This window comes from Phyllostomus discolor, chromosome 9 (assembly GCF_004126475.2).
Source record: "Phyllostomus discolor isolate MPI-MPIP mPhyDis1 chromosome 9, mPhyDis1.pri.v3, whole genome shotgun sequence".
Lineage (NCBI taxonomy): Eukaryota > Metazoa > Chordata > Mammalia > Chiroptera > Phyllostomidae > Phyllostomus > Phyllostomus discolor.
In genome coordinates this window covers 28,685,061-28,710,472 of record NC_040911.2, presented here as the reverse complement: position 1 = coordinate 28,710,472, position 25,412 = coordinate 28,685,061, and the positions used below count along the sequence as shown (strand labels likewise).

The following is a 25,412-nucleotide window of genomic DNA, read 5'->3' as shown; positions in this document are numbered from 1 at the left end:
TTTATTTTCCATGGAAAATAAAGTATTCCCTCCCCCCAGTGCTTTCAGAAGGAGCATGTGCACGTACGATCTTGCACATCAATGGGTTACCATATATTGTGTTGTCAGAGCTGCTGACTCACTGCCCATGAACGGCTGGCTGCCTATGGTGACTGCCGGACAGAATGCCAGTAACGCTGCCTACAGCTTCTGAGAAGCTGACCTTGTAACAACAGCCACATTCTTTTGGTTGATTTTGCTGACATTCTCTCAACTCAAAAACTGTCTTAAAAACAAAAGGACAATGAAGCATTGAGTGTCTAAAAGCAATTGTATTTCAGTTCATTAAATTATCTGAGTGTGTCAGGGAGGTCAAAACAGCAAGGAAATGAGTATACCAAGGGAATCATCCTTGACCGTGGACATTTGAGCTACAAGCATATAATACTTGAGGACAGTGTTCTAAGACCACATGGGCATCTGAATGATGAGGCTGTAATTGGATCCATTTTTTAACTTGATCAAGAATCTTCATTAGCTCTGTATTACTGACCTATTCAAAATTCTATTTAATTTTTTCAAAATTGAAAAATGTATCTAATTTCCCACCCTAAAAAAATGTTTTCTGCAAGTTAAGCTTCTAAACTGAAGGACAGAAGATGCTCTCCATTAATTAATAAGTGCCGAGCTGCTTTTAAATACTTAAAGCAGGGATCAAATTAGCCACTCCTAGAGATCGACTGGAACTACTAGATTCCACTTCAGCTAGATGACCCCTCACACTGTTCTCATCTGCACACAGAAAACACAACATCTACTTTTCAGCCAGCAGCGGGTACTGCTAACCCTGCCTTCTGTTAGAGCACGCAGTTTTCGAGTCTTTTCTTTTCCTTGTGGGTAGGACTAGAACTCCTGTGTCTTCGAAATCTCAAGCCCTACTTAAGCTGATGTCCCTGCCCCTTACTTTTGTTGCCCATTATCCCACAGCCTGATATGAACTAACAGTAAAATTACCATGTGGTTCACATCTCACACACAACAGCCAGAGTCTGCTCTGCTCATTTTAATGATTTTCACATAGATGAAAGTTTTCAATAAATAGAATGAATGAGTGTTAAGCTAGTTGTTTTGGCACTCTCTAACCACTAGAGGGAGGTCAAGGCTCCTCTCTGTCCTCTCTCCCAACCCGGTGTCCCCAATGAGTGATGATAGAGATGATTCAAGTACAAAGTTTATTATTGGTCCATGAGATGGCAGGAAAATGAAATTATATCTTTGGTGAAATATGAAATTTTGCAGCCTAGAAAGCCTATCAACATTTTTTGTTCTATCCAGTTTAAAACAACGTTTATACATTTGAAGATTTCCTGTAAAAATCTGGGTGTCTGTCTACCCTGAACAGGAAAAATGGAAGATGTGGCCATCCTAGGTCTATGACTCTACATGGCCCAGCCAAAGGGAGGTGCTTTTATTTAAACAGGGCACACACTCTTCATTTTAACTCCATCACTACAACTGCCTATTATTTTTCCAACATTGAGACCAAATAGCACGTGTTACTAATAAACAAGTGTACACCATTATTTTCTTGTTGTTAAGGCTGTTTTGGATTCTTTTATTTGTTTGGTTGTTTGGTTGGTTGTTTCTCAAGTTAATAGGAAAAGTGGTAAAAGGAAAAAGAGACCAAGTAAACCTCTTAGAATTTCAAGGAAGATAAGAAAGGACCTATTTCTTAAAGGCAGTTAAAAATATTCATAATATCATCAACCACAAAAATCTTGTTACTCTAAGACACATCTGTTTAACTTTCTGTGTGAGGAAATGGCAAGTAGGCACAAAACACTCTCGAAATATATTGAGGGGCAGTGGTTTTCTGGAAGTAAGACTGGTGTGCAGACTGAACCAGCCACTTCTCCCACAGAACAACATGTTTCCTTGGAAGAACAACTGGCAGACAGACTATTGTTATTTAGACATGGTATTTGGGAGTGATCTCCTTGCAAATACACAAAGTGAGCCTTTTACTTCAGAGAAAATTAACAGCACTTTCTGACAATGAATAAAATTCAGACTTTGAAGAAAAAATTAGAATCTTGGAAAGCGTGTATCTGTCACTGTGAGCTTGACAGGTTCCTAATACCTAAAAGCTTTTCTGATGAGATTGATAGTAATATTGACAAATATAACTTTTTGTCATTGAAAATGAAATGCATCAACATCTGGAAGATCATCCTAACTCAGTGAACCATTATTTATCAAATGACTGATTCATGATGTTATAAAATCATACATAAGTTTAAAAATCTCTACAAAGTATTAGGCAGATAATGGATTTTAATATTTAAAATAAAAATTCGTTATGTTTGCACCATTAGTGGACAGTGCAAAGGTCACTGATATGGTCCAGATTCCACACTGCAATCATCTTTAAGAAATAGCCACTTGGTTCAGAATTACCTGAAACTCTGCAAAAACACTCTGCCTTTTCAAACTGCATATCTGTGTTAACTTGGAGTTTCTTCACATATTATAATAGGTTAAATGCTGAAGCAGATATCTTAAAAATCTACTTTCTATTGTGCCAGTTATTAAAGAGATTTCCAAAAAAATGAAAACCTTGTTATAATTCTCACTACATTTTTGTTGTGGAAACTATTTCTATATTACTTGTTACATTTAATGGGTTTATCATTCTTATGTAAATAGATTTATAAATAAATGTTTTATAATTTTTATGTTTTTTTAATAAGGTAAATATTGATAGATGTAACACACATAAATATAAGTTCTTAGGGGTCTTCAGAACAAAACATTTGGGAAGCTATGATGTAGGGTATAGTATCATCTTTTTTTACTCCAGGGTGTCATGGCAACTTACTGATACCAAATTAAATGCTATATTATTTATCTCCATTTTAAAAAAGACACACATCCTCTCTGAGTCAGATGAAAATGATAAGTCAGGCTTTCAGTAACCCTCAGGTGGCTACTACATCCTATGGCGCGCCTGAGGCCATCATCAGTTAAGGTAGAAATGCGTCTCTGAAGGGCAGGCCCTCAGCGCTCGTTGCCAAGATTAGATCCTTCTATCCCTTTACTATTTCCACAAAAAAGCATTTCGTTGTCTGAGAAAACACCTATCCATATTTTGCACATAAATATTTTTCCAGGGAAAACAAAATATACAAGACAGATTGCAAGCAAAAAATAATAATAATTAGGAATCTGATTTTCATGCAAAAGAGTTTGTCACTGAAATTGTATCCAAACAAGTGCTATGTTTGCATGGATGTTGTTTTATGACAGTGAGCTTTTTGGTTAGGTTTTATACATATTAGAGAAAAATCATTTTTTAAAAAAATGTGGAATTCTATGTGCTTAATACAAAAATTTAATCCAGGATATTTGTAGGAAGTATGATATTCTGCATGCAAATATTTACTCTCCTATCCATCCATCCCTTTTTTTAATGTTACTAATGCAACTGGTAAAGATCTTAGAGAACATTTTTTTTATTTTGTTTTTCCCCCCATATCCAACTTCATGACTTCTTTCCTTCTTTCCTTCCTTCCCTTCTTTCATTCTGCCTTCCTTTCTTCTTTTCTATTTGTTTTGATCTCTACATCATGGTAAAATCAATCAGACACACATATCAAATCACACTGTATCATTAATCTCTTAGAAGTGCGCAGGACTTTAACAGATGAATGAACATAAAATATGAGCAAGACATTTATAGTCACATAGTACCAGAGAAATTTCACTAGAAGCTAGATAGATATATCTTTATGTGGCTAATTTTAAAAATTGTCTTTTTATAAATTAATTGGATAAATCTTTGACCCATTTTGATTTAGCCATTAAAGTTCAGCGTGATTGTTTTGACCAATAGGCAGGTGTACTGAGCTGCAAAAGACAAAGTGCTGAGCTTGGGTGAGCATTGTTTTCTTGGTGATGTTTTCAAGGCACCCTGCCTTGCTTGGAATTAACTTCAACACGAGGACTTGAAAGGTTTAATGAGGTCACCCCTACAGCATAGTTTTGGCCTGTACTCTGTTTTAGTTTCCTATTGTTCTATTTCATTCATAAAAAGAGGTTTTTCATCTAGAAAATTTGAGATACTTCAGTTTACTGATTATTTGTGTCAGTGAATGAGACATTTATTGGTTTTATCATTGATTTTTTTAAAAGATACAAAATGAGATAATCATTCTCTTTAAGTGTATTCTGAGAAAATGACTACGCGTATTTTTCTGATACTTTGGGATACATAGGTTTTGTACACTAGGAGTTTCTACAACCGAGTAAGCACTGCTATAAAATAAAATGATGACCTACTGTCTTACACTGAAATGTAGCAGAAATGTGTTCTGTGTAAATGTGAATGTATATAAAGTATGTAAATAAACTAAAGAAGCTTTCAGTGACTATGGATGCCACATGTCCTCATATGTCATAATCTTCAATTAGCAAGTTTGATAAAATAATCTATCTCATAGCTATAAAATAGGAAGGGTTCATGCTGAATATTTATGGACCACCAATAATAGATACAAAAATTTCTTTAAATTTAAAATGAAATTATTATAATTTATAATTCCTCAATTTCATCAAAAATTATGTGTGTATATACCTGTGCATATAAACATATGTGTATGTGTATAATAGGAAGTAAATGTATAAAATCTTCATAATGATTGTCTCTGAGTAGGGGAATTTGGATAATATTGTTTTTTATAATTGATTGAATTTGCCACACTTCCTAAAAGGAATGTTACTTTGATTTTAAAAATCTCTATATTTTTAAGCCATCTCTTGATTCATTTTTTTATTAAACTTGCCTATTTATCAATGCTAACATGTAGCTAATTATTTTTACATTTTTATTTTGAAAAAAATGATGGGCTCAGTGAGTTCTTAGTGATTGCACTCCTCTGTGAGCTCAAGTCATTAAACATAAGGGAAAATGTTCTTTTAAAACACAAATATTATCACCCTGGCTGGGGTGGCTCAGTTGGTTGTCCCATAGCAAAGGGTCACACATTTAATTCCTGCTCAGGGCACATACCTGGGTTGCAGTTCCGTCTCCCATCCAGGTGAATACGGTCTGGTCTGGGCATGTACAGGAGGCAACCAATTGATGCATCTCTCTTGCATTGGTAGTGTTTCTCTCCTTTCCTGCCTCTCTAAAACCAATGAAAAAATGTCCTCAAGTGAGAATAAAAACTTTAATTAATTAATTAATTAAAAATGCAAATAGTATCTGCATTAAAGCAACTGTCTTAAGCTTGTGGTAAGACACAACAGAAAGAGACACAAATGCAGTCTCTCTGAAAAAAAAATGCTGTGCAAAAAACAGAGCTGAGAAATCTGTTATAAACCACCTACTTGCTTCTCAGCACCTGTAAAACAGTTGACTGAATACCCAACTGAACTGATGTTGACAGGCAAGCCACCATAATTTTTTAAGTGTCTCTGCATGTCAGCAGGCCTCTAGCTTTGTGGTATAAAAAGATTCTACACCCAGGGCTCAATGTATCTGTCCATTTCTTCTGACAGCTATTTTGTCCAAATGTTATTGTTCCCTCTGCTTTATCTTATTTTAACGTAAGTGATGGAGTACGATTTTTTATCCCTGTCTATTAGAAATGTCAAGAGTGAAACTCAATACTTAGCTAGTATCTTTCATTTGCTCAAATGTCCTCTCGCAGTCCTATTATGTGTGACAGGGAGTGTTAAAGCAGGGGACCGGCACGTGGGGCAGGCACTGACTCTACTCTCCCTGTCTAGGTGCCTCAGTTTGTGGAATTGCGAAGGATCATTCATGTTTCTGCAATTCTTGGGCTATAATTCAGTGGAAAGAAATTACAGGTGTACTTGATTACCTCTGAGATTAATTTGCCTGATTATTTGGCCAAAGACTTAAAAACTTCATAGGAATTCTGTGGTTGCCTAGCATAGAGCAGATGCAGCCAGTCTCAAGAGCCCTTCCCTTGGCGCCCAGAATTTCTGGTGGGAAGGGCCTGCCAGGTGTTGTGATTATGCGCTTCTATGATGGGACCTCCCTGGACTGAACAACTACACTGTCCCAGTGCCACAGCCTCTTCATCCCAGGCTTGAAGTAACAAACTGTGACCATAGGAAATATGCACAGACACCCAAGACCTTCCTGGTGTTCAGTCAGAATCCTTTGTCAAGAAGAACAAATTATTGGAATGGAGAGGGTACACAAGTGTCCCTGAGCCTTCCGTCCCCAGCGTTAAAGTGTCCAGACAGTCCCATCTCCAGCTGTCCTCTCCCTGACTCTGACCTGATATCCTTGTGTCTGGGGTGATTCTGAATTTAGTCCGAAGGCCATGATCCCAAATCCATTTCTCTGGAGCTTCCTAAGTCACTTTGACATTTTTAGTCCAATAACTGATAATCTAGTGAAATGATCTGAATAACTTTCTGCCACAACTTTAGGTAGGAACCAAGTGAGAAAACGCTGAGCTTCACCTTTGCTAATTGTCCCACCATCAATCACATAAACATTTAGTGAGGATTATTATTTATCATTAAAGATGATGTATTAAAGATGATAAAGAAATAAGGCAGTCTCTGCCCTGCAGTTGCACATAGAGAAAGAAAAAATTCATGGCAATTTAACATGGCAACTTGTGCTACAATGGAGTCAGAGGGTGGTGTGGAAACACCAAGGCCCAGGTAGGAAGGAGAAACTCGAAGAGTAGAGCTGGGAGGTACAGGAAGGGGTTTGATGAGTGATATAAAATTGGAGGAGGCTTCAGAGGAGGAATTAGCCCAGAGGTCTGGATGGGACCTGTGAACCTTCTAGACCAAGGTTTCTAGCCTAGGCACTACTGTCATTTTGGGCTGGTTAGTTATTTTGGGGGGGGGGGGGGGGCGGGCCTGTTCTGTGCTGTCCTGTGCATTCTAGGTCCAGCAGCATTGCTGACCTCTATCTAGTAGATGCCTGTTGCAGCTACCCTCCCTCCAAATCAGAAAATGTTTCTAAACATTGCCAAATGTCTCAGGAGAGAGGAGTCACATCACCCCTGGTTGAGAACCATGGGTCTAGACCAAATACCCTCATTTCACTATTAAACACTTGCACAACTAGTTAGTGGTAGAAAGCGAAATAAAACCCAGGCTTCTGATTCTAGTACAGTTTTCTTTCTATAACACCAGATGATGTTTCAAGGACCACAGAAGATGCTTACAGGCGTAAGTAGTATTTCTTCATCTTTCAGCCTCTTCTTTGTTGTTGAGGATCTGGCTGATGCTGAGCTTGCAGAAGTAGTCAGAATCCTGAGCTCAGTTTAAGCACTGATATGAAAACCTCGTATGCCATTTGTGAATATGGCACAAAGAGTCACTCATAAAACACAGAACCTGTTTAAGTTATTCAGACAAGTGATTATTGTGTTTCAAGTGATTTTAATCATTTTTAGCCAAACTCCCTTAACAGCTGCTACCACTTATGCCAAAGATAGTGTCAAGCACCGGAAAAGACCAAGTTTCGTATGTTTATGAATATAATGTGGTTCTTAATCTTTGCCTTTCTCTGGAGCAGGCTTTGCATACCCATGATCATCATTATCTGTAGCTGCCTCGCAAAAGTCGCCTTCATTCTAACCTCTGAAACCTAGTAAGCTAGACTCCTGGCACTGTGATCTCCCAAGCATAACTAAAAGAGAAGAAGAAACTAAGGAAATAGAGAATTTCATCCTCACATTGAGGCTACCCTATTTTTACCTGACAATGAAAGTAGATGAAAATGCCTACTTGTGTTCTTCATTTTTTCCAGTGTGATGACATTATTTTCAGTATGGTGCAAACTCATGGGGGTAAGTAAGAGGAAATTAGATCAAGTATGTTTAAGAAAAGAGGACTAAAATACATATTTCTTTATGCAACAAATTTTACCGCAAGCCTACTACTTGTCAGGCTTTGTGCTAAGCAGGAGAAGTACAAAGGTGGATGGAGCCCCTGCGTCAGGGAGCCCGTATTCCCCGGTGCGGTGACAACGAGTAAGCAGTGGAGGTGCTGTGCGGGACGTACCGGGGCCAGCAATGGGGAGCGAGAGAAAGGAGAGCTATGTTAGATGGGAACGTCAGTAAAGACATAAATATACATAAACATGTGAATATTAACTCCACTCCAATCTAGTATTTGGCTAACTCGCACAGATTCTCAGTGGGGATGACTCTTTACAACATCCTCGTGCCTGATTAAATCCCACCATGACAAATGATTGTCCAGCTTTTACTTAATTGATACCACTAGTGTGAAGATGAGTCTTTCTTAGGTGGTCCCTTCAATTTTTGTGTGCTCTACATTAAGGGGCTTTTTTTTAGAAAGCAAAAACCTGCCTCCTTCAATGTCTGTTCAACCTATATGCCTAAAATATGGCACTCCAAATTAGTAAGATTCTTCCTTCTCTTGTGGTACTCCATGGTAAGGTATCGACTCCCGACTCCCATCTGGACACAAATGGGAAGCTCTTTAGGAAACTAGATAAAGGAGAAAGTATTTTATTTTATTCCGCGACACTAAATTTTCATTTCTAGTCACACATTAGTCAAACTAGGTTATGATAACTGATGGAGAATTTAAATAAGAATTTAAAGAGAGAAAGGTATCATTTTCTATTTCTACCCAATGTTCACATGAGAATTTCGCTTTGCAATGTCCAGTGGGCTGCAGCAAGAGAGGGGAGTAGGATTGATGCCTTTAATTCAGTGGCAGTTTGGGAGGCTCGAGAGTGAAAAGAATCATGGTTATGATTCAGTTCTGCCTGCTGCGGGGAACGGAAGCCAAGAGAGGCAGGGATGGAGCTGCCTCCAGACCAGACAACAGCTTTTGATCACTGCCTGTGAGAAACAGGCTGGACAGGAGCCGCTTCTTGGTGGAGCAGAAATAGTAAGAACTAAAGCCAGCTTACAATGAAGATATCATCCAAGTCGTAACTTCTATTAGGGTCATAGATCCCAGTTTAGGTGTACAGACTGAGCCACCCAAACGGGGACTTCAACATAGAATCTCTGTCTGAGCCTTGTCTCAGATCCCTCCTAGTCTATGGCAGTCTGGGGTGACCCAGGGATCTGGGCAAAAATTGAATGCAAAACATCCTTTCCAATATTGCAGGTAGAGGAGCAACCACCAGTAACACCATCCTAAGAGGTCCCCATGGCATGACCAAAGGATTTCTTGAGTGACTCTTTATTGCCAGATATAGTTGGATATATTGTCTTTGTGTGTAAACTATATATATTTATATATAAATAAAAGCATATATTTGAATGTGTAAGATTTCCATTTATTTTCTAATACTATGGCTTAGAGAGCTATATTCATGAGAGGGGGATTAATGTTTTTAGTATATAACTTATTCCCAGATGTGTGTCTAATTTACCTGAACCTTAATTTAAAAAAATAGTAGCATGTAGTTTAGGAAACAAAAAAAAATATCTGAAAGCACTACTGTTCCAATAATACATTTAATTCACAAATGCCAATTTCATGTATGCACCTGGAATCTAAGTACAGGGCAAGACAGTCCATTCTACGGTAGCAGAACAAGGGTTAATAGTGTCATGAAATGTCTTTATCTGCTGTAAAGTAAATCTTATGCCATAAGGAATATATCTGAGAACTTGGACTACAGGCAGGGAGAGTTATTGAATAGAATTTTCTCTTTGAATCTAAAAATCACAGGATGCCTGAAACCATGAGAGCTAAATAATCGTTGTAATCATTTTAGACAGCCTGAGAAAACGGTTGGGGGAGGAAAGTACCGGGTGGAGCTGGAGTCAGAGCGCCTCTACCTTCCATCCAGGGTGCAGAGCTGGGCTCCTCCTGTCCCTTCACTGTCCACTCCCACTGCCCCCAAATGCCCTCTCCCCTTTATTTCCTGGGATCTCCCCTGCTCCCTGTTTTTCCCTTCATCTTAACATGGGGTTTTCTAAGCTTCAAATTTCTGCTGCTTCTAGCCATCCAGCCCCTGGAATAGTGACAGCCAGCCCGTGTGTTGGATAAAAGGGAAAGGGGGAGGTCAGGAGAGAGAGGGATGGGGAGAAAGACTGGCTGATGGGAGGAGGTGAGCAGGACAGCTGGGCCAGAGGGACGGGGAGTCTTCAGCATCGGGGAGCCAATCTCTTTAAGTTCTCAAACGTGACTCCTTTCAGACGGCAAAAGCGTGTAAGATTGTTCATCTTCGTTAAGAAACATTAACAACTTTCTCAACGATTTGCTGTTTATGTTATTACTGTACAACATAATAAATCATATGGGACATTAAATAATTTCAGGTTGCATGTCCACTGACAACTGTTCGAGCTGAAACCAGTAGAGAAAAGCTGGTTGGGGACACTGACACAGCTGTCATTTTCTCGGCCTTCACAGAAATTACAGTGACACGTTATTCCAGAAAATCACCTGCTTCGCATACATGGAGGATTCCATCTTTCCTTGTTCCTGTATTTCTAATCAAGCCAGGTTAGAGCTCATGATTCAAGGCCACTCTCTTGTTACTAACCAGCTGCTTATTCTGTCATATCACTTCACTCCCTGGGCCTCACCGTCCTCATCTGTAAAATGACTTCTTGCACAAATATCTCTTTTTCTAAATATTTCTAATAGTGAATGAAAACCAAGACTCTAGGCCGAGTATTACAAATCATTACTAGTTTTTCGTGTAACTCAATTTGTAAAATGCCATGTGCTCTAGGTATGCCTGTCCCGGCATATTCCTACTTCTGTAAAAAACATATAAGTATGAGCTGCTTAGGTTACATAAAAGCCTGTTTTCTCATTGCAGATAAGTAGGATTTACCATTTCCTGGATGAAGTATTTGGGAAGTCTTTAAATGCCACAGTCAACTGCCATTTCGAAGAAAAAATAAATGGTTTTGGAAAGTTCATGCAGTTTCTTCACTGAATTTTAGGTAAGTGTGTCTGAGACAAAGAATTTAAGAAGGACATTGGTCTATTTCTCTTTGAAGTGCTTCTCTTCTTCCATGAAAAGAAGATTGGGTTAAATACTGTCAGCATTTTGTACTTTCAGTGAGGTGCCAGACAGAGGAAGACTTCATTTTGTGCTTTTTGTTTATTCCTTAATTATTACCATCAGAAGTCTTGTGAGCTATGAGGTGTGAGATACAACAATGACCCTGACATCCCCTCCTGGTTTCTATTAAGCAAATGCCATAATACTTCATTCTATGCTAAAGGTCATCCAATTTTTAAAATATATTAAAATTTTTAATAGCAGAGTAATAAGCCCAAATGAGATAAAACCATGTTTTAATGGTATAAACTAGAGGGAAATTTGACGGTGCTAATGGCAGTTTAATCATTAACAAGCCTGCGTGTGAGAAAAGGCTAACATTTCACAGGCTGCCCACGGGGAGATTTTATAATGGTTAAATGAAAGTAGGGCATGGTCTAGGGTAGGTGCAGTTTCCCAGTTGCTGTGTGCGATTGAGCACACACACGCTCACATGTGCACATTAAGCTTTGTTTGGCCTGGCCATAAAATGGATGGGTAAGTATTTTTTACATCATCATCCATAATTACCTTTCCATGCTTCAAAAGACATGAGCCTGCAAATTGGTACTTTACAATTAGTCTGCAATATGCCATCGTCATTTCAGAGCAGAACAAAGAGGAATAGAGGAATTGAGTGGGGGTCTTATTGAGGAAATTGTGTGTCTTTCTACCTCCTCCTGAGTCCGGTTTTCAAAGCGTGGCTTTATTATCTACTTCATACAATGGTGATTTCCAGGACATCAGAATATACCTGTGTTCCCAGTTCTGAATAAAACAATGCAATGGACAGAGCGTTCATCACTGTCTAAATCTAATCCAAAAGATAATGTTGCCTCTTTTATATTTTGATTAACTTCAAAATGACAGTGGATAATTCTCCCATAATCTTAAGGGTGTGTAAACTTGGTTTATCAGGATTGTATGTGGAACTAAAATGGTAATTCCATTCATTTACAAGATGTTGGGTAAATGTAGTTCCCAGTCGCTAAACTTAGTACCCTTTAAAAATATAAATAAATCAATTTTCCTGGTGTGACCTGACTCTGGAGGAGAAAGTGAAAGTGGAAGATTGATTTACTTAGCTCTCTAGTTTCCAACTGTGCCAGCCTGTGCCTGTTTTTGCCCTCACCTCCATTCCTTGCCCTGCTCTCACCCTGCTGGTTCCATGGGAAGCAACCACTGTGGGTGGGGTTTCCCCAAACCCAGCCTCTGCTGCCTCCAGTGACCTTGAACTGTAAGTTCTAGTAATATCACCTCTTCCCTTTGTCCCCTGACACTTGTGGATAGTAGTGCCTTTGTCTTCTGGCTGCTGCTAATCTCCAGGTTGATTCTCTATTCCCAATTTAGCTCTTCCTTTCCATCATCTGTGTAAGCATTTCCCTGGACTGAATTCAGTTTTAAATATTTACAGTCTTCTCTTTTCTTGCTTAGATCCTAAAGAACCAATCAGTACTTCATTCATTTCTTTCAAAATCATAGGAAGGAATATAAACAGGGATTCCCTGTTTCTCCCAAGGAAAATAAATGATTCTCAGGAAATAAATTTAAAGTTACATGTCAGGTTGGGTTTTTACACTGAAAAAAAATTTAACTTGATATATTTAAAGACATGCAATGTTGTAGTGTTAATTTGTTGTTTTTAATAAAATCATTGTTGATATTCCCATATTGCTTATCAAATTGAGATCTTTTAAATGCTCAAATGCATACCAAATATGTTTTTACTTTTTTAATATTCATATTTCATGAACTTCGGTATGCACGCTATAAGAACCTCTTCTCGGGGCATCCCTCATTCCTGCATTCACTGTTAAATCTACAGCTTCTGGTCTATTTTATTAAGAATCCAATCTCTTCCTTTCAGCAATGGTTTGCTTCTTGGACCCTGCTGATTTCCTATGACAAATTCTGGCCATATTGGAAAGCAAAGTGGTCAGGATGCTAGTGTCTGTCTTTTTTGTTTGACAGGCAAACAATTCACCACTGTCCCAGCAATCTCACTCATGCTAAAAGGCTTCCTTGGTATTGAAGTGGCTTTTCGTCTAATTATTTTGGCACTTCACTTGGTTATTTCAAATGCAAGTGCCTTGTTATTTTCGTGTCCTTCTCATTTATTTGTGGAGACATTTCCCTTTTCAATCTTTCCTCAGAGGTCATCATAACTGCTCTTGTGTCCATTTTAATGTATTGTGGGTACACTCAAAAGGACATGGTGTTCCTCCTACCAACAATTTTCATCTGTTCAACCAATGTTAATATTAAACCTGCAATGCCTTATTGTGAATCCTGTAGACAATGTGAAAATGCCATTATGAGCAGAATTACTTGGACCTCTTCATAACCTAAAATTAGGAGACAAGGATAAGTAGCTTTATGGTGTGGTTTAAGATATAATGAAAAACTGATGTTCTCAAAACACATCTTCCACAGTTTGGTACAGCACTGAAAATTCTAATCATTAACATTTCTCTCCAGCTTAAATTAATAAGGCTTTATGAAATCATGTGTTTAAAAACATACTCTTGGGAAGAAAAATGCATCCACTAATAATAGATACTGCATCACACATAAGTCTAATGAAGTAGCAAGACAGAGAGTCCTGAGACAGTGGGGAAAACACTGAACTTTGGAAGGTTTGGTACACGTAAGCACGAGGAAACTACTGAAATAGTCCCACTGAGTTCATAATTTGCCTGGTTGGCCAAGGGAGGTGCCTTCCATAAAAGATAACTCAGCTGAACATATCTAAATGCAATGTTGGAGGAGGGGGGAGGAGGATTGGACATGCTAGTCCTCACACAAATGAGCAACATTATAAATAGAGATTTTAAATCACTGATGCCCAAAGAGTCCAGGAAAGTGCTTTATCCAAAATATAGTCATCTTTCTGCCAAATCACATAGTATGTTATGGGAAAAATCACATGTGTTTAAAGGCAGAAATCATCTGTTATCCACCATTGTAACCCTGGAAACAAGCCCAGTGCTTGGAACACTGTCGATGATTTTTAAATAAATGATTATTGAGTAAGAGCAAAGGCACACAGCAACACTGGTTGATGTTTACTGCGTCCCTCCTATATACCAAAACAGTTCTGAATACACATATACTTTATCTCATGCTTAAACAACCCCCGACACAGGCAATATTATCTCCTTTTTTAAAGATGGGTAAACTAGGGCCCAGAAAGGATAAATAGCCTGCCCAAGGTTAAGGAAGACAGGGTGAAAATCCAAACCCAGACAGCCTGGAGGACTTAAGGACTTAAGGATTCGGAGCCTGAGAACTTAATTATTATGTTATCCTGTCTCTTGTGTAATATAGTCAACAAATCGTTTTAAAACACAAAGGCAACACTGTTTATTATTAACAAACGTAAGTCATTCCAGAATACACCTGTACTAAGAGGGCTTGCCAAAAATCTTGAATGGCCTTGCTTTGAATACAAATTCCCTCTCTCCATTGTTCCCTCTCTCCTTTCCTTCTAAAACATTACTGGCCAAATCTCCTTTCTAATTTATATCCCAATCTCATTATTTCCATTCCTTAATGGTTTGTTTTAAAATTAATATTTTAAATATCCTATTGCTCTTTTCATGCCATTTGCTTAAGTTAGGAATGTGTAATCCTGAACAGCAAGTTACTTAAACTCGCAGGGCATCAGATTCCCCATCTGAAAAGATATGTCTAATTTGTTGTGAGGAATATAAAATAATATGTAAAACAACAATATGAAATCCCTGACACATAGTAGGTGTCTAACCAACAGTAGCCAATGTGACCTAGTTACCACCACCCACTTCTATCTCAAAGCCAGTGTTGGCTGCCCCATCAATTGCAGAGCAAAACCTTTGTCCTGTATTTCTCAGCGTGTCATAATACAGGCACAACAGACCTCTCAAGTCTCACTGTCTTCCTTTCTGCTCATCGGTTGACCTTTGTTAACGTAGGAATGATTTGCCTTCACTAAGCCATGCTCTGTGTGCCTTTACTTTTGCTGATGCTGGCCCTTCCACCTAGACGTTCCTCACGGCACACCCTGTCTCCAAATCCCACTCACCCACAAGCATGCAGACACATACTCCTCAGTGACCTGAACTATCCCAGTCATTGTTACCGTTTCGGTGAAGTCTTGTCAAACCCCTCCCGAGTCCGCAGTAGTCAGGCCTGTCTCTGAATTCACATAACCCTTTGGGTCATTTCTAGAATATCAGCTCTTACTGTGGACAACAGAAAGAAAGCCATCTCATTTGATCACTCGCAGGCTCATGCTGGCATTTCTTGTGTTATTTGCCTGTCCTTCCTCTGAAGTTTTCATCAAGAACAAGTTTTTTTGTTTTATTTTGTTTTGTTGATCTTTGAATCTGCTGCACCAGGCTCAAAGTGCTCTCCTTTTTGGTGGTGGATGAAGTATGAAGGGTCATATTTTGAGAGATCCTGAGTGGTTCCACTGTGCCAAAGATTTTAACACTGCAGCCACCACAAGCAGAGTCCATCGAGGAAGGGATCCTACAGAGGACGTCTGTGCCGAGCACCAAAGCAGGTGCTCCACGCAAACACTATCTTATTTAGTGTTCATCATAACCCCTCCAGCTAGCTATTATTTCCCTCCTTATTTGGATAAGAAAACTAGGGTTCCAAGACTTTAAATAACTTGCCAATGTCTTATTTCTCATAACTGACAGAACGAGAATGTTGAGCCATGTCTTTTCACTGCAAGCAAACTGCTACTCTGAAATAGCTTCCAATTTAATCCTATAAAAATATGCATGGAAGATAATGCTAGAACTTTCTATTTAAATTATTTCCTGAGGAGTAAGCTATTTATAAGTCTACAGATCTTTTTCTCATTGGCCAATAAGTTTATGGTTAGGGCGATGCTAAAATTAGCACTATTTCTGTGCAACAAGAGTTTAAAAGATGTAGCACCTTGTGGCTGTGAGACTTATTTATGCAAAAACCTCATTTACTGATGTGAGCATATGCCTGGAAATGATGATGTCTAAAACTGTAGACTGATAGAATTTTAGGGCTGAATATTATCTAGAATCACTACTAGAGATTGAAGTTTTAAAGGCAAGGATTCTGTCTCTCTTTCTTCTCTTTAAGAATATTTGTGAAATGACTATTTATGACTAATTATGAGAGGGTTTGTTTAGGATACAAAATAAAAATTTCCCTAGACATAGTGATACTATTAGCATTTCTTAAGACAGTGCATATATATGTTCTAAATTTTTTAATTATATGATTCAAATGCAATATATAAGAATAATAGCTGATATGAATAAAACTCAAAATTTTCAGAAAAGCTATCTTCTGATTTCATTTTCATTGCAAAAAAAAGTATCCATATAGAAAGATTCCTTCCTTTTGTGAAAAACTCTAATGATGCTTAGAACACATTTATACCTGTAGTGATCATTCATTCTTTTGTTTTTAAATATATATACTACACATCTCTCAGGTTTGCTGGCTCTGTGCTAATCACCAGGAAACTTGAGATAAATAAAGTATAATTATTCTAAGTGATATTCTAGTCACATTTGCCACAGATAAGAATTACTAGGCACCAGAAGGGGTATTTCAGAAAGTCTATCCTAGCCCCTTCTCCTAGTCCATTCGGGCTGATATAACAAAATACCAGAGACTGGGCAGCTTATAAAAGAAAGAAATGCATTTCTCACAGTTCTGGAGGCTGAGGTACAAGATCACAGTGCCAGCATGGTGATGTTCTGGTGTGAGCCTTCCTCCTGGTTCATAGCTGCACACACACAGTGGAAGCGGCCAGGGAGTTCTGTGCAATCTCTCTAAGAGCACCAGTCACATACATAAAGCCTCTGCATTCATGACCTCACCACTTCCCAAAGTCTTCACCTTCTAATATTGTCACATTGGGCATTAGGATTTCGACATACGAATTTGAGGGGGACACAAACATTCAGACCATAGCAGTTGCCTAATTTCACACGTGAGTAAGTTGAGGCCCAAAAGGTTAAGAACTACCCCAATAATTAACAACAAAACCACAACTAGGACCTATCTGAGTCTTCTACCTCCTAGGTAGAAGTATCTCCGCCATACAGTGAACAAGCCAATATTTCTATGTTCTTGATCTTATTTTCCCCCAAGAGAAGTTTTGAGTCTAAGGAGAAAAGACTGGGAAAATGAGGCTGATTTTGGTTTTATTTATAGTATGTAAAAGTAGAAGATTTACTATTCATCAAGTGTTTTTTTAGAGTTAAGTAAATATCAGGAGCTTGGCTAGTTGCTGGACATATGGCCAAGCAACACCGGAAATGCCTTCCTGGCCCATATCCTGCTTACTGTCTTGTGGGTGTGACTGTGAATATGAGACTGTGTGAAGCCCAAACTGCCCTTTAGTGGGTACACCAAATAATCCAGGCAGCGACAAGCATAATGTGATGCCAAAAATGGCATCCGAAGTAATTGTAACGTAGTCACTACTTTAAAAAATGTAAAACAGCCTGTTCCATAAATACTTGATATATGAAAACAAAAAGATAACATATCTATGTCTTTGGTCTACCGCTGTTATATAGATAACTCATTAACAATACAGAGCTGAGTCTCGAGGATTTACTCAGAGCCCCGCCGGGCTCGAATGGGGGTATTTCTTAAAGGGCGAGGCAGAGTTGAGACTTCCAGCAAGATGGAGGCATAGGTGGATGCACCATACCTCCACGCACAACCAAGATTAGAACAACAACAATTTAGAGCCAGAATAACACCCAGAACTGACAGAGAATTTATCTGAATGGAAGTCGGACAGCCAAGAAGTTGAAGTAGAACCATTCATCCAGACCAGTAGGAGGGGCGGAGAGGACGAGCGGGTGCGGGTCGCGGCACGCAGAGATCAGGGAGAACTGGGTGCATAAGGCAACCAGGAATGCGAAGACTTCCGGGATGCAGTGGTGGGCCCTGAGTACACAAGCGGTGGCTGGTGGACCCAGCAAGGTGACATTGTAGACCAGGGCAGAGCGTGCAACCCAGGATCCCAGCAAAGGGACTGAGATGCCAGGAAAACAGAGCTACCACCATTGTTCCCTCCTGCCCCCACCCCCACATACAACATCACAATCTAGCAACTGGGGTGCCCAGCCCCGGGAAACACCTAAGGCTCCACCCCTCACCGTAACAAGAGCGACCAGACAGAAAAAAAAAAGGAGAGAGAGATATGTCTCCAACAGAAGAACAGATCAGCCCCCCAGGACTCATCCTTTTGAGTGACCAAGAAATAGCCAATCTGTCAGATGCACAGTTCAAAACACTGGTGATCAGGAAGCTTGCAGAATTGGTTGATTTTGGGTGCAAATTAGATGAAAAAATGCAGGTTACCATAAAAGAGATGAAGGAAGATGCACGGAGAACCAATGGTGAAGGGAAGGAAACTGGGACTCAGAACAATAGAGTGGACCAGAAGGAAGAAAAAAACAATCCAGCAGGAAAGAAAGAAGAAATAAGAATTCAAAAAAATGAGGAGAAGCTTAGGAACCTCCAGGACATCTTTAAACGTTCCAACATCCGAATTATAGGGGTACCAGAAGGGGAAGAGGAAAAGCAACAGATTGAGCATGTATTTGAACAAATAGTAAAGGATAACTCCCCCACTCTGGCAAAGGAAATAGACTTCCAAGAAATCCAAGAAGCTCAGAGAGCCCCAAAGAAGTTGGACCCAAGAAGAAACACACCAAGGCATATCATAATTACATTAGCCAAGGTAAAAATGAAGGAGAGAATCCTAGAAGCAGCAAGAGATAAGGGGACAGTAACCTACAAAGGAGTTCCCATCAGACTGTCAGCTGATTTCTCCAAAGAGACCTTACAGGCAAGAAGGGGCTGGAAAGAAGTATTCCAAGTCATGAGAGACAAGGACCTACATCCCAGATTGCTCTATCCAGCAAAGCTCTCATTTAGAATGGAAGGGCAGATAAAGTGCTTCTCAGATAAGGTCAAGTTCAAGGAGTTTATCATCACCAAGCCCTTATTTTATGAAATGTTAAAGGGACTTATCTAAGAAAAGAAGATAAAGAAAAAAACATGTATAGTAAAAGGACAGCAAACTCACAAATATTAACAACCACACCTAAAGCAAAACCAAAAGAAACTAAGCAAACAACTAGAACAGGAACAGAACCACAGAAATGGAGATCACGTGGAGGGTTAGCAACAGGGGAGTGGGAGGAGGAGAGAAGGGGAAAAGGTACAGAGAATAAGTAGCATAGAATGTAGGCTGAAAATAGATAGGGGGAGGGTAAGAATAGTACGGGAAATGTAGAAGCTAAAGAAATTATAAGTATGACACATGGACATGACTAAAGGGGGGGATATGGGTGGGAGAGAGTGTACAGGGTGGAGGGGAGTGAAGGGGAAAAATGGGACAACTGTAATAGCATAATCAATAAAATATATTTTTTAAAAAATGAAAAGAAAACAATACAGAACTGAAAAAGAATTTTTAGAAGTATGAGTATATAAGCATACGTACACTGCTGTGTCTTTGAGTAAGACAGGTAGACAGCATCTTGGAAAAAAAATAAGAATTCCATTCACATTCTTAGGTTAGGTCCCTGTTGTGTTGAGTTGTCTTTTGTTGATCAGTTTCCCCTTTGTTTCCCCAGAAGAGTTTGCACAATGCTAGTTATGTTGATGTAAGTGTGATTTTTAAAACTGTGAACAACACAAAGAATGGAGGGAGCAATGTTTCCTTATGAAAAGCTAAGGATCTGGGTGGGTTCACAAAAGTTAATAATAATGTGCTTTAACATTACTATGTTCATATGAGTGACAGTTTATTGTTTTAGCTTGTATTTTAACCATCAGTTCATTTTTTGTATAGTTCATTTTAGCAAAGTCTTAAACTTTGAATCTGATGGTTTTGAGTCATTAAAGCAGAAAAATAATGGACCTCTCTATTCTGTTAATTCCTAACAACTCTGTAACAGTGGGCTAGAAATTTTACAGTGATTACACACGTTTATAATATGCTTTCAGACTCAGATAAATACATGTATTTTTCTATTTTAATTCCATAGATAAATAAGGTGGCTGTCCTTTTCTAAGAATGGGTTTTTATTATTATACCATTCCTTACTAATATATATAAACTCTAGTATCACATGGTTCCTCTTCTGAAGTTGAATTTCTTCCCAGGGTAGTATCATCTACAAAAGGCACATTTAGAAAGAAAAAAAAATCCTTATTACCATCCCAGATAAAGCTACGCCCTTCCCATTTAGCCACAGCAAGTGAGTCTCTTGTGACTTTGGTTCTATAGACTACACCCCCATTATGTACTGCCACAGATTTAGTCCCTCAGTTCACATACCTCCTCCATGGCCAATAGTGCCACCCTGAGAAAGACTGAGCATGTCACTTCCTGAGTCCCTGGCCTGTTTCTGCAGCACCTTGAATTCTCCTTTGGCAAGAAACATTTGCAAACATTAAGCACGATGGTGGAATTACCCTAATAGGAAAACCTTCCTATTCTCTCTTGGATTCTCCCTCCCTGCAGTACAAGGAGGGAGCTGAGTGAAGAAGCATGGCTTGTAAATCACTGCCATAACTCAGTTCTTCACAGGAATTCCTCCATCTGATAAAAATGACTCTGACATTTTCCATATCATCCCACTCTGAGGCTGTTGTGTGTAGGGTCATCACCCGTAAGCACAAATGCTTTCCAGTAAAATATTATTAATCCACTTTCTGAAAGATGCTTACGGCCCTCATATTTTGTCTTACCTAATAACAAACATAATAGCCCAGTTCAGCTCACGATTGCCTTTTCGTTAAAATATTCAGATCCCTTTCATACTCACACGTAAAGTTTGTGCTTAATGTATATACTAACCGAATAAGCTGTGGTTGCCTAGTAACCAGTGGAGATGTGTCCGAGAGTCTGAAGTCTGTCAATGAACAACAGAAACACTGACATTAGTTTCGGCTGGGTGACCCAAGCTTTGATTCTTCCCTAGCCATCCCAGACATTTCTAATGGGCTGGTGAAACACTAGCTTTCTCAGAAGTAGCTCATTAAATCATGAAAATAATATCCTTTCCTATGGTCTGGTAGGGGTCCGGAGAATAACTGGAAAAGTAATGGGACTGGACCCTAATGTCGTTTTTTTTTTTTTACTTTCTTTATTCTTATTCTTTTTTAAAGATTTTATTTATTTATTTTTAGAGGGTAGGGGAAAGAAAAAGAGAGGGAGAGAGAAAGAGAGGGAGAGAAACATCAATGTGCAGTTACCCCTTGAGTGCCCCCAACTGGGGAATTGGCCCACAACCCAGGCATGTGCCCTGACTGGGAATCAAACCAGTGACCCTGTGTTCAATCCACTGAGCCACACCAGCCAGGGCTGGACCCTAACATCGTTGATACAATTTCGCAGAATACAGAACAAAGAGTCTGCTAGAACTCACACTCCCAAACAGTTTTTTCCAAATGCTTATGATTCTGATTGTTCAGTGTTTTTATAAAAACATTACAATGTTTACTTCATTCTTTGATAGTATAATCTTTTTCAAGTTGATTTCTTAAGGATTCTGAAACATTTCCCTCCCTTTTGAAAAACCATTGTTTTAAAAAGCAATGTAGAAAGAAGCAAAGTGAAAATGGATAGAGTAAGAGGACTTTTAGCTGGATGATGAAATTAACCCATAAAATAAAAAGAAATACCTGATACTTTCTAAGGAAAGCACCAACAACAACTCGAAGTGCATCCTTATAATGCCATTCTGTTCTAACTAGGCTACTCAGTTGCATGGCCAGACTTCAGAATTCCAGGAGGAAATGTTGCCCCTTGTTAAAATATTGAACTCAAGCCAAGGAGGAGGGGGACATTACATTTTTATGAAAACAGTAATGAATATACGATTGAGTTGAAAGTACAATTCACCTGAATTGTTAAGGAGGAAAATGAGACATCAAAGAACTGTCAGCGTTGGAAGGTAATTCAGCTGCCAGACTCCATCCTCATGTCCTTCCATGAGTTCCCCTTCCCAGGCCCACCAGGATAGTGCCCCAGATAAGATTCACACTTAAGTGATCGGAGAAAAAAATAATTGTTTCTTATTTAAATCAGAAAAATTGCCCTGGCTGGTAGCTCAGTGGGTTGAGTGTCAGCCTGCTAACTGAAAGGTTGCTGGGTCGATTCCTAGTCAGGGCACAGGCCTGTGTTATGAGCCAGCCTGGGGGGTGTGCAAGAGACAACCTATTGGTGTATTTCTTGTACATTGATGTTTCTCTCCCTTTCTTGCCCCCCCAAAAGTGAATATATAAAATCTTTTTTAAAAAAGAAAAGAAAAATTTCACTACTCATAAGAAAAATCATGTGTATGGAGTCTGCCCTGCATATAGGCAAGAGAAAAAAAATCCTCCAGGACCATTTCTTGAGAGGTGTCCAGAGCCTTTCCACTTGACTCTCACCAGCGGCAGTTTGCCCCTCAGGGGGCATTTGACAGCTGTAGAAATGTTTGATTGTCATGCCATAGGGACAGGGGGTTGGAATTCTGCTGCTAAACATCCTGCACCTCTCAGAAGTCTCCCAAAGTAAAGAATTTCTCTGTCCCAAAGTGTCAATAGTACCCAGGTTAAGAAACTCTGCTCTAACACAATAAGGGCCACAGTTACTCCGCACTGGACTCCATGTAAGGTATGTTCTATGTGTTGCCTATTTAATACCTACCACTTTTTTATTAAGTAGGCACTACTATCATCCTCATTTTTAGGTGATGAAATTAGGGTTCAGAAGGTTAACCAACTTGCCCAAGGTCATGCAGTCAGCAAGTAGTGGACCCTGAATTCAAAGTGGATGAGATGTCAGAAGATCATCTCCTCTCAGGTCACTGTGCTCCTTTGTTCAAAAATACCTACATCAGCGGCCCTCTGCACCTCCAACAGGTCCCTATTAAAATGCAGGCGTGCCATACAAGCATGCTAACCAGGTGGAAAATCATGGCTATTCATTTCTCCCAGAGTCTGGAGTGAACTTCCTGGGTTCTAGGGATGTGGACCAGACACATCTAGGGATGTGAATTGTGAGAAGGGAGACAAATGGTTCCTGAAAATAAATTCGACTTTTAAAAGTCCCTCTTTGGAAGATAACCTTGGTGGGGAAGACGATTTCAGGACTGGACTTAGAGTATAGAAAAAGTCCAAGTGTGTACCAAAGTTTTGATTGTATGAAGCCAAGAGTGCCTGGGGTAGCAAGCAGCACGGAAGGATGCAGCCCTCTCTGCGCTGCCGCTGGCCCTCAGTGAGCCTGAGTCACCAGAAGCGCCAGGGCAGCAGAGGCAGGAGCAGCGCGGCAGCCCCGGGAAATTCTGATGATCACAGCATAGGAAGCAGACAATTCACTTTGGCCAGCACTTGCACAAATGGGACCCCATCATCTACAGCATGTGGAAAGAGAATAAAACCCTAATCTCAGGGAATGGTTTTGCTTCTTGATTTACAATTCCTTTAACCTAGTCCCATTGCTGCTTTTCAACACTTCCGATGATGGTGAGTCGATCCAACAACCTGTTCAGGCTCCTCTTGGGCCTGGACTCGCCACCCAACCATACAGAACTATTTTCCATTTCCTCATGTGCCAACTTCTTGGTTTCTCTCTGTGAGCCTTTTTTTTTTTTTTTTGAGTGAAGAGACCTTTCCCAGACACTCTGTGTATTAAGTTTCCCAGGCTGCTGTAATTATCTACCACAAGCTTAGTAACTTAACACAACAGATACTTATTCTCTCGTAGTTCTGGAGGCAAGAGATCTGCAATTAAAGTGTTGGCAGGGTCATGTTCCTTCTGAAGTCTTTAGGAAAGAGTCTTTCCAGCCTCTCCCTACCTTCTGGGGGCTCCAGCAATCACTGGCTTCCTTGGCTTATAGCTACATCATTCCGTCCTTTGCCCCCATCTTCACATGGCCTTTTCCTTGTGTGTGTGTGTGCCTCTCTATGCCCTCTCCTCTTCTTACAACGATACCAGTCATCGACTTAGGGATCACCCTAATGCAGTATGATCTCATCTTAGTCCTTAACTAACCACCTCCATGAAGACTATTTCCAAATAAGGTCACACTCTGAGTTTCTTGGCAAACATACATTTTTGAGGGCCACTGCCTGTGTTTGTCAGAGTTCACCGGAAAAAACAGAACCAGTAGGGTACATATAGAAAGAGAGTTAGTATGATGAATTGTCTCACACAATGAGGGAGGTTGAGAAGTCCCTAGATCTGCAGCCTAAAGGCCCAAGAACCAAGAGGTGGTGAAGTAAGTTTCAGTCTGAGTCTGAAGGTAAGAGAAGACTGATGTCCCAGCTTGAAAGCCATCAGGCAGGCAGCAAATTTTCTCCTGCTCAGAGTTCAGTTCTATTCAGACATTCAACAAATTGGAGGAGACTCACCCAGATGGCTTTACTAAATGTACCAGTTCAAATGTTGACCTGATCCAGAAACCCCCTCGCTAACACACCCAGGACACTGTTTAATGGAGTATCTGGGCACCCATGGCCCAGTCAAGTCGACACATAAAATTAATCGTCACACTCCCCAGTCCATTATGTCCTCCTGACAGATTTTCCTTCCGTCTTCCTGGCATCCCTGGCAAGGGGATGGCGATAGCAGTCATCGACTTAGACCAGAGATTTTCAACCTTTTTCATCTCATGGCACACACAAACTAATTACCAAAATCCTGTGACACACCAAAAAATAGATATTGTGTCTATCTGACAAAAAATAGGTATAATTCTGATTCATTCACACTAAATAGCTTTTGTTGGGTTGACTATTGTCTTTTTTTTTTTTTTTTGGCAATCTAAGGGAGAAAAGTCAGTGCCCCTGACTAAAGAGTCAGGTATTGCATGTTTTGAAAATTTTTGTGGCTCTGCCACATCAAACCAATTGAAAATCGCTGCCTTAGGCTATATCATACCCTTCAGAAGGGGTCCCATATCGGCTGCTTCCCCCAGCCCACCATATTTTAAAACCTGCTTCCCCTACAGGTAGGAGTTGCCTTTGAGCTGGACCTTGCCTCCCAGTTCAGAGCTTCAGCACCCAATTTCCCAGGATCTAATCCCTACACTCTTCCCCACTCAAGTTAATAACTCATAATCTCCAACTCTACAACCCATAATCAACATGGCATTTTCTGAGTGGCTTAATTTCTGTTCTTTCTGCCTCTGTCTTCCAGGCTAGACTGTATATAACCAATAGGGCCATTAAGGTTTATTCAAAAAAGAAACATGCATGGGGGGGGGGCAATCTCAAAGATAGTCATGAAGTCTGTAGCCTCCCTTAGAATATGGAAAAGGCTGTCATTTAAAAAGTAACAATTTGTTTTTAAATCAAGCAATATGTTTACATGGAAGCAGAT

At 39.6% G+C, this 25,412-nt stretch overlaps 1 protein-coding gene across 3 annotated transcripts in view; it reads left to right on the top strand.

Moving 5' to 3' along the window:
• Positions 1–25,412, top strand: part of DTNA (dystrobrevin alpha) — a 352,090-nt gene that overhangs the window by 159,192 nt on the left and 167,486 nt on the right. For all 3 annotated transcript variants that reach the window (XM_028523841.2, XM_036009160.1, XM_036009166.1), the window contains exon 2: positions 10,799–10,925. The gene's annotated coding sequence lies outside the window, so the exon portion shown is untranslated. The remainder of the gene's footprint in view (positions 1–10,798; positions 10,926–25,412) is intronic.